Source organism: Tupaia chinensis, unplaced genomic scaffold (assembly GCF_000334495.1).
Source record: "Tupaia chinensis unplaced genomic scaffold, TupChi_1.0 Scaffold000141_1, whole genome shotgun sequence".
In the NCBI taxonomy this organism is placed as follows: Eukaryota; Metazoa; Chordata; class Mammalia; order Scandentia; family Tupaiidae; genus Tupaia; species Tupaia belangeri.
The window spans coordinates 1,578,020-1,587,339 of NW_006159611.1; the positions used below are offsets into that span (position 1 = coordinate 1,578,020).

Below are 9,320 nucleotides of genomic sequence, written 5' to 3' on the forward strand. Positions count from 1 at the left end.
TTCGCACATTAGCAGCAGTTTCAAGGATTAGGAAATAACTGAACTGTCTTCAAAATTCTCACAGCCTGCTACCTACGAGTGCCCTGAGGAACCATGCTCTAAAACGAGTTCGGTGTTTGGAATCCTAAAGCGCTCAGGGCCGGCAGGTGGCCCGACGGTTAAGGCCCACGTGGCTGACCGTAGTCCGAGCTCTGGACCGGGCTTTTCTCACTTTCCCTTTCTCTCTGTGTCACTCCTGTCAAGCTAAAGTAGTAGTAATAATAAATAAAATGAAATAAAGTGCTTTAAAACACACAAAAAGCAAGTTGCACAGAGTCGGCCATCTCTGCCGACTCCCATTTGCATGCAGGCGGTAGCTGCCAGCCGTGGGCAGGTAAGCACACATCAGTGTGCGCTGAGATGCGCTGGCTTTGGAACTGAGACTGCTTTTGGAATAAATCAAGGATCCAGATGTAATAAAAGAAGGGATGAGAGTCCCTTCTCCTCCAGCACGCGCACCTTGTTACCCTGCGTCTGGGTGATGCTAGCCCGGCACAGCTGACCACCCTGCACCTGGCACTGCGTTAGGACCGGCCTCCGGCCTCTGACCTCGCAGGCAGGATGCTCCCTCTCCTAAAAGCGCCACGTGTCATGGAAACAGCGCCTGATGACTTGTTTAAGGTCATGCACGTGAGGATCATGTATGTTCCAGAACTGTAAGATAAACTGTTAGCTCTGGGCTCCGGGTGGTAATACTGTACCACTGTAGATTCATCTGTCATGATGAAGACCAGCGGACTTCAATGGAAGTATGAGTTTATCTTGGTTCAAAGAAAGTTTTGATTTCAGTGTCCAAGTTATATTCTCTGACTTTAGCATGTTAGCAGCAGTTTCAAGGGTTATGAAGTAAGAGCTAACCAGTCTTCAAAGTCTTCACAGTTTGCCATGTAGATGCTCCCTGAGAAACCATGCTGTAGACGGTCTTCAAACTCCTCACCGTTTGCCACGTGGGAGCTCCCTGAGAAACCATGCTGTAGATGGAGCATGGTCTATGGAATCTTTTAAAAAAACAAAGGCCTTTTCTAATTGCATAGTGATAAAGTAGACATCAGTGTATTTGTGTTTTCTGTTTCAGAATATGCATTTTCTACAAACTTTATGATGACCCCCTGTATTCCACTCTGGTGGTGGTGGTGGGGGGGGTGTTCGTAACGGGGGAGGCTGTGCCCCTGTGCAGGGAGAGGGTATAGGACATCTTTGCACCTTCCTCCAGTTTTGCTATAAACCTAAAACTGATTTTAACAATTAAGTCTACTAGGGCCAGCAGGTGGCATGGTGGTGAAGACTCTGGACTCCCACATGGCCAACTATGGTTTGACTCCCAGACCTGGAGTCTTGCTTTCTCAGTTTCCCTCTCTCTCACTCTCTCTGTTCAAATTTAAAAAACAATAATAGTGATAAATAAAATTTTAAAAAGGAAGAATAAAAACTAAGTCTACTAAACAAGAAAGAAACTCTTCCACTTTCCAGGGAAGCCATCCCCAGGGTGGGAACTCTGATACTTCCACTGTGCCACAGGAGAACCAGGACCCGAGGGGGCATTTGGGGATCCTCTGGACCTCAAGCTGTTAGAAACTGGAGATTTGAAAAAGATGGGAAAGGAAAGGAAAGGAAAGGAAAGGAAAGGGAAGGAAAGGAAAGGAAAGGGAAGGGAAGGAAAGGAAGCAAGCAAGCAGGCTAACTAGCTAGCTCGCTCGCTCATCGGAAGGCCTTATTTCCAACAGGCACGGCAAGCATTGATTCGTAAATGTTCTTAGTTTGAAGTGATGTGAGAGAAAAACTGACTTTTTATTTTGGCTGATTACTTTGAGAGAGTTGTTTTTTGAAGATGCGGTTTATCCTTTTCAGCTTGGCACATGGCAGGCATGAAGGTAGAGCCAGGCATGGGGTCAAAGGCTGTGTGACCATCCATGAGGCTCCAACCAGAGAACCCACAGATCTCCAGTGAGATCTGTGAAAGACGTGGTCAAGTGCCCACTTCGAGCAGATTTATTAAAGAAATTGGAGACGGGGCTAAGTTTTGTGTTCTGGGCGTTTCTGGGCAGAGCAGCAACAACTCCAGAGGGCGTAGGAGAGTGAAGGCCAGAGAGAACCATGCAAGAGAATGAATGTCAAAGGAAAAGTAATTCTGTTAGCGCCAGTTTGCTTAACTGCAGTGGTCACCTTGGGGAATACGGTGACAGCCCACAGGATCCCTCTGGTGGGTGTATTAAACCCCTCCCCTAGAAATGGCATCAACTCTCAAAACAGATGGGGTTTCTTAAGCCAGTTTAATAATAGAATCCAGAGCTAGCACAGAGGAATTTTGACCAGCAGAGCAGTTTAATCCAAAATGATGCTCAGAAGGTGAGACAATGACAGCCAGCACAGCTAGTTAGGTGTGCGCGTGCTCACGATCAATGACTCCCGAAGATTACAGCAGAAACAGAGAAGTTGCCTGGGCATCGATCACGCGTGCTGCTGGAAGGCAGACTCGGCCCTGCCGGGAGAAGGTCATCATACCTGCTACTTACTTTGACCTTGCTGGGACAATCAGAAGATGCTTTGGCACTCCAAGGGGAGGGAACTAGAGCCAGCACACATTCAAGGCCTGCGAGGTGTCAGGGCGGTGGGCGGGCCAGTGTTGGGGGGACAGCAGTGCCATGATCCCAGCCATGTATGGAGGGGGTAGAGTCAACAATGGGGCCGCTGGGTTCTGAAGAAGTCACGGAGCCTCAGGGACTAACAGAAATATGACTACTACAGATGGATGGTCTGACCCCCTTCCACTTTCTGGGATCCCAAAGCGTGTTTCACAACCAAGCTATTGGGTGGTTGGAAAAATCAAGACAGATTTTTCTATGCAAAAATGCATCATGACTTTTCCAATGACCCAGTAGTTACCGCTGCCCAAGTATCTATTCAAATTCGATCTTCATCGGCCTTCTGGTGTCTCTTAGACCGATGTCCTCTGCCATCTACCACCTGGCCCAGCTGAAAATTCTGAAGAAAGTCTTTAGCTCAGTGTTTCTACTCCTGCTTCAGATCTGAGTCACTGGGGGAGGTTTTCAAACATCAGCACTTCCCATATCCCACCCTACACCCCACCCCCTAAATTTGGACTCTCTTGGTGTGGAGAAGGGATGTATATTGGGTTTGGATGAGAGCAGAGCCCAGATGAATCCAGTACAAAGGGGCTTAGAAAAGTGTGGAACAGTGGGATGTATTTGCCAAGTATTTTGGTGCAAAATATTTGAAATCCATGTATAATTTTTTCTTCTAATACACATTTTCCATCCCCCCCCCTTTTCTTTGGAGAGGTTTTTGCTGTAGGGTGTGTGCACTCACCAAAAGGACGGAAATAGAGAGACAGAAAGTGAGAAATCACCCCCCAGGGGGAATGGCCACGCCTCAATCCACTACTCCTCCATTCCCCTCTTGGGATCTTGGGCACGCACACACACGCGCCAGGCATAAGTTTAAGCCACCGGGTCCAGGACTCGAACCACGGTCGACTACATGGGAGTCCAGCGACATAGTACAACAACTGCTGGTCCCCATGGGTCCTTTAAATACCCTTGGTACCGTTGCTTAACGGAATCTTGAGGGTCCCTGCAGTCTCTCTCCCACTCCTATCATAGCGACTTCTGTAGAGTTGATCCTGTATTGACCCTCATCTCGCTGGGATCTGACCTTTGCAAACTGTCTTGTCTACAGGAACTCTCAGCATACCTCCTGCATGGCTCCTGAGCACTCCCCGAGACTTCTTGAGAAATCCCCAGGCATATCAAAAGGTATTTAAGGAGAACCTTTACATCTAGACCAGGGTACGAGTCTCCAGGTTTTTTCCTTTGGCTGTTGTCTGTGAGACATTAAGAGAAAAAGCATCTGGGTCACAGCTCAAGGCTGCCCCGACTTATCTGCAGGGGTCATGCCATCGCCACGTCCCTGAGCACAGAGCTAGATGTGTGTAGCCTGGAAGGTTCTGCAGCTCAGAGCCAGCTTGCTGATTGGAGAGCGTTCTCACCTCCCACTGGGACAGAGCGGGCACCCACGTGTGTTCCGTGCCCCAGTGAAGCACGTGCCAAATACAGCACGTTTTTACTGCGAAATGCCTCGTCTCTGCTGTGGGACCCTTTCTTGTGTGTTGTCTAAACGTCCTCCTTTCACAGCCATGGAAATAGGACAGTGCACAGGTTCCAGATGTGGATGCCGGGGGCTGCCAGAACCGTTACTACCCTCACAACGGCATCCTCACTGGTGTCTATTACCTCGAGGTGCGGGCTCTTCTGGGCTGCTGTCCAAAAGAGTGAGACCTTTGCACATTGCAACAGCTTCGGTTAACCCCGAGGAGCCCTGGTCTCTGCAAGCAGAGGCGAAAGAGTGTAGAAGCCGAGGACACTTTGAAGGCCCCCTTTGCTTTGGAATATATTCTTTTGCCTTAAAGAGGAAAGACATCCATTTTGCCCAAATCCAGGACTGACAGGGAGGGACCCCAGTTGTGTAAATCTGACTTAGTGTTGTCAGGGGACCCTTTTCTTTTCTTTCTTTTTATTTTATTTTTTTAAATTTTTCATAAATGTTTTCGTGATGTAGAGTGAGTTTCCCAGAGCTCAGATTCTACGGCCTGATATATCACCCCTGAGTTCTCACCTGACACACAGATTTATGTATGTATGTGTGTATGTGTGTATGTCTCCTTTAAAGGGTAAAAGTTTTATTGCTGAGGAACTCTTTGTTTCTGCACATTTTCAAAGAGAGTCACATAAGTAAGCAAAAATGTTTTCCTCCCCCATGCTAGAGATAAATAAGGGGCATAAAATTTGTAGTTAAATCATGACACTTGGGAATTTAGCACCAGCATCCAAAAGGAACCAAAAAGGTGGTGGGAGCAATCAGTTTAGATTTCAGATTTCCTTGGTTGGGGTTCTTCGCACATGGTATTAGTATTTCCTTCAGTTCATATTACCCAACTATGCAAAAACAGGAAAAAATACAAACCTAGTTGGTTGTGCAGACGGAGGGGGGTGCTCTTTGCCTTCGGTGCGGGCGTTCCTGAGATGTGGACTTCCTGGAAAAACTTGCTGAAAGTTTTCCTTCGGCAGTTGTTAGCTTCTTAAAGAGTAATTGTAGGAGCCAGCAGGTGGCGTGGTGGCTAAAGTGCTGGGACTCCCACATGGCCAACCATGGTTCTAGTCCCAGACCTGAGGGTTGGTTTTCTTGCCTTTTCTCTTTCTCTGAAAATAAAAATAAAAATAAAAATAATAAATAATTATTAAATAATATATTATAAAATAATAAATAATTTATGAAATCAATAATTTGCCAAATTTGGACTTTTCTTTTTTTTTTTTAAGAGAGATTTTTGCTATAGGATGTGTGTGCTTACTGGAGAGACAGGGAGACATAAAGCAAGAAGTCACTCCCCATGGGAGATAACCACCCCACAATCCATTCTCCATTCTCCTTTCAGGATTTTTGTGCACACATGCACACGCACACGGCATGATTTTTAAGCTGCTGGACCTGGGACTGGAACCACCGTTGACTATGTGGGAGTCCAGTGACGTAACCATTACACCATATGCTGGTCCTGGAACCCATCGAATGGGACGATGCTTTCCTAGGTGTGTCCCCCTTTGTAGTTACTGGTAGGGATGCTACTTTTTCAAGAAACTGGAGCGGGGATTTAAAATAAAACATGGGTGGGGCCAGCAGGTGGTGTGGTGGACTCCCACATGGCCTGACTCAGTTCAACCCCTGGACCTGGCAACTTGAAAAATCACGCCAGACACGTGTGCCCAAAATCCTGAGAGGAGAATGGAGGAGAAGGGATAGTGGCATGTCCATCCCTTCTGGGGAGTGATTTCTCACTTTTCTCTCTCTGTCTCTCTCAAGTGAGTGCATGTGCCCTATGGTAAAATAAATTTAAGTAAATACCTAAGACCGAACATGGATTTAGGCTGCCCCGTGCCATTCAGGGAGCTCAGCAGAAGCTCTAGTATTTGCATTCTTAGGGCTGCAGCTGCGGAGGTGTCGACACACATACTTTTCCCAGGAATGACACTTCAAGATGTGCTTCTTAGTGGAAGACAGTCAACTACAATGCAGATGTAATGAACTCTGAGGTTGAAATGCAACCCAAATCCAATATCCCACGGAAAGTTAACCTAATCAATAATCCGATTGGAAGCTTTCAGCTGTGCCGATGACCCACTGCACTGGCCACACCTGCCTTCTGGAAGGCTCACCCCACGGTGGGGACCGTTCTCAGTTTTACCACCTGCTCCCACATATCCTGACCATGGCTCGATGCTTCTGAGCTCATCAGATCCGCCTCTGAAAGCCCTTCCTAGCCAAACTCAGCTCCTGCATCTGGGCCCCCTCCCCACAGTGCTGCTCCCTGCTCCTCCCTCAGTCCTCCATATCAAGCTTCCCCTAGCTTTGCTTTTCTGCCCCCCCCACCCCTCAGAGATTTCTGCTATAGGACGCGTGTGCTCACCAGAGAGACAGAAAGCGAGAAGTCAACCCCCCAGGGGAGAGGGCCATGCTGCAATCTCTTCTCCTCTGTTCTCCTCTCAGGATTGGGGGCATGCATGCACATGTTTGTGGCATGGGTTTTAAGCCTCTGGGTCCGGAACTCCAACTGTAGTCGACTACGGGGGAGTCCAGCAACTTAACCATTATGTCATCTGCTGATCCTTTTTGGGCAGCTTTCCTATACCGTAAAGAATCTCCCTTGGCCCCTTTGCTTCTGAAAACGGGGCTATTTGTCCCCCATCTACCCTTCAGAGGAGAACTTCCCTAGGTCTTGTGGTCTTTTTAAACGGTTCATTTTCCTGTGAGTGAGTGTATGTGACACAGAGAGAGGGTGAGAGGGTGGGGAGCACTCTCATGGGGTTTTGATGCTGCGATCTGTCCCTGGCCCCAGCCAGCCCAGATCACGGGCATGCATGTGTTATCTGTGAACCTGGACCCCCCCACGTGGGTCAGCGTCCCAGTGTCTCCTCTCACCACGGAGCCACCAGCCAGCACCCCGTGGCCTTTCATTCCTCCTCTCAATCTCCCCAGACCGGGGAGCCTGCTGAGCACTCTGTCCAAGCTGAACCTACTCCTGGTGATGACAGGGGGCCTCACCTCCCACCACACCGCTTCAGGCATGTTCTGGAGTCAGGGGTCCAAGGGGCTTCTCTGGCTGTCTTCTCGATGAAGCCCCCGCGCTGCCCAGGGTGAGAGGTGGGGGAACACACGAATCTGGAAGTCGAAGGAGATGGCAGCTGGGAACACAATGGGCCGTTTCCACGGAGCTATTAGGTGACATCATGGCAGAGGTGGGACTGTTGGCCAGGGAAGTGGAAATACTTCCACAGCACCGTTAATCCTCCGAAAGATCCGGACAGTGCTGTGCAGCCTGTCCTGCATGTGGCAGGGAGAGGAGTCTAGCAGTTAGAAGCCTGTACCACGGAGCGTGCTTAGAAAAGGCACAGGAAGCGAACGCGCGGCAAGTCTGTGCGGTTTTCCTGAGCTAAAGAGGAATGCAGGTTACTAAGCCTTTCGAAGAGTATTTCAGAGGCCAGCAAGGCCTTTTTATAGCAGTTTATTCACAGATGTGTGGACTTTGTCTTGGACAACTGCACTTGGAGGAAATGTGTGGGGGAGGTGAAGCCAGCACAGAGGGCCTGGAAGCAAGGGGTGTCCATGCGTGTTTGGCCTGGTTAGTGGTTCACAGAGCACACTTTGTGTGTGTACAGTGGGATCCAGACTTGAGACAGAGAGAGAGGCTTCCCAAGCCTGGCAGGTGAGAGGTCATCCCTCCAGCACCCAGTTCCGTAGAAATAACTGGAGGCATGTGTGGAAACACGCTCTGCACACCTGGTTGCATTTCGTGTGAGTAATCATGTGTTCGTGTGGGAAATGCATCTGGATTGCTGGATGTGGCACATGAGAACGCGAGGTGCCCAGTTCAGCGACACTGCTAGGCAAGGCCACTGCTAGTGGGAGGCTGGGCAGGAGGGTCCCGGTGTGGCAGGACCCCATTTAAAAATCTCCCATTCTCTCTCTCTCATTCATAAATCAACAAGCAAATCTTGTTTTGTTTTTAAAGGAGTGCTCAGTTCAATGGTGATGAGTGTAGAATTTGTTTTCGTGCACGGCCTACATGATATTACCTGTCCTGCATCTTCTCTGATAACCGCGAACTGACTCGAAGTCTCATTGGAGACTGGCATTTGGCATTCTCACCCAGACCCGTCGTCACCCTTGTGGGGGCCCGAGCCAAAGGCCTCCAGACGTGGCCGGTTTCCTCTGGCCTGACTTGGGGTGAAACGAACCCAAACTCCATTCCTTGTAGCAGTGGTTTCAAGAAACACTGCAGATTCTTACTCCCCAGACACGCCAGACGGTCCGTGTGGTTTTCTGCTGTTCATCCGTTTCTCCGGTTTTCCCTCTCCTCCCTCGGGGCTCCCTCCCCTTGACTTTTCAGCTGGTCCCTTTCCTTTCAAGGTCACTGTCCTCTCACCAGATTCCCTCTGCTTCACGCACAGCGGGGAGCCAGCTTTGCCCAAGTCCCAGCTGCAGCTGCCATGGAGGATGGAGACTGAGAGCACTGGGCATGCACTGCCCCTTAGTGAGGCAGGGCGGACAGGCCCCTGTGTGTTCGGGTCAGGGGACAGGGAGAGCTCGCTCTTCCAGAATGCAGGCTCCCAGAGGCCGAGTTCTGCCGGGCTGTCCACAAGGAGGCCGGGCCATCGCCCTGTGCAGGGTGAGCAGCCACCCCCCAGCCGTCCTGGTTAAGGCAGATGGTACCAAGTCCTGACGAGACCCTTTCTATGCTATTTTATTTTGTAAATACCAGGATGTGGGGGTGGGGGCATTGCACAATTTTCTTAGGAGCGCTCAACTCAAGCTCAAAGCCTAATTCAGAAGAATTCCTGTTTATTCACCCCGAAAGATTTTAATTAGAGCTGACAATCTGAACATTTCATTAGAATTAAAATCATGGAAAATTAATTCATGTTGCCAAGATTGTTTATTACAGAGAAGGAATTAAAACAACAACAACAGCAACAAAATACCTCAATGGTTATGTACAAAAGAGGCTTTTCTTGGCTACTGGTGGGCTTGCACCTCCCCAGCCGCCCTGAAACCTCTCCCTGGTCCTCTCTGCGGTGCTCTCAGCATTTCAGGTGCGCCAGAGCCCTGAGAGTTCTGACCCGCACCGGCACTAGTAAAAGCCATGATTATCTTCACCTGGAGGTCGTTCCTACCAAAGTTCTGCTAGATGGCTCCACCCAGTTCAGCAG

The 9,320-nt window shown here is 49.3% G+C and overlaps 1 long non-coding RNA gene across 2 annotated transcripts; it reads right to left on the reverse strand.

Annotated features, from left to right (window-relative positions):
- Positions 1 to 2,296: 2,296 nt before the first annotated feature.
- On the reverse strand, positions 2,297 to 5,212 carry LOC102493615 (uncharacterized). Of its 2 annotated transcripts, XR_334050.1 has the most exons (4): positions 5,020 to 5,212; positions 4,290 to 4,381; positions 3,751 to 3,880; positions 2,297 to 2,518 (listed from the first exon to the last, which is right to left on the reverse strand). It is a non-coding gene; the product is annotated as an uncharacterized LOC102493615 (long non-coding RNA). The 2 variants fall into 2 exon arrangements; XR_334051.1 differs by lacking the exon at positions 3,751 to 3,880.
- Between the last annotated feature and the right edge of the window lie 4,108 nt (positions 5,213 to 9,320).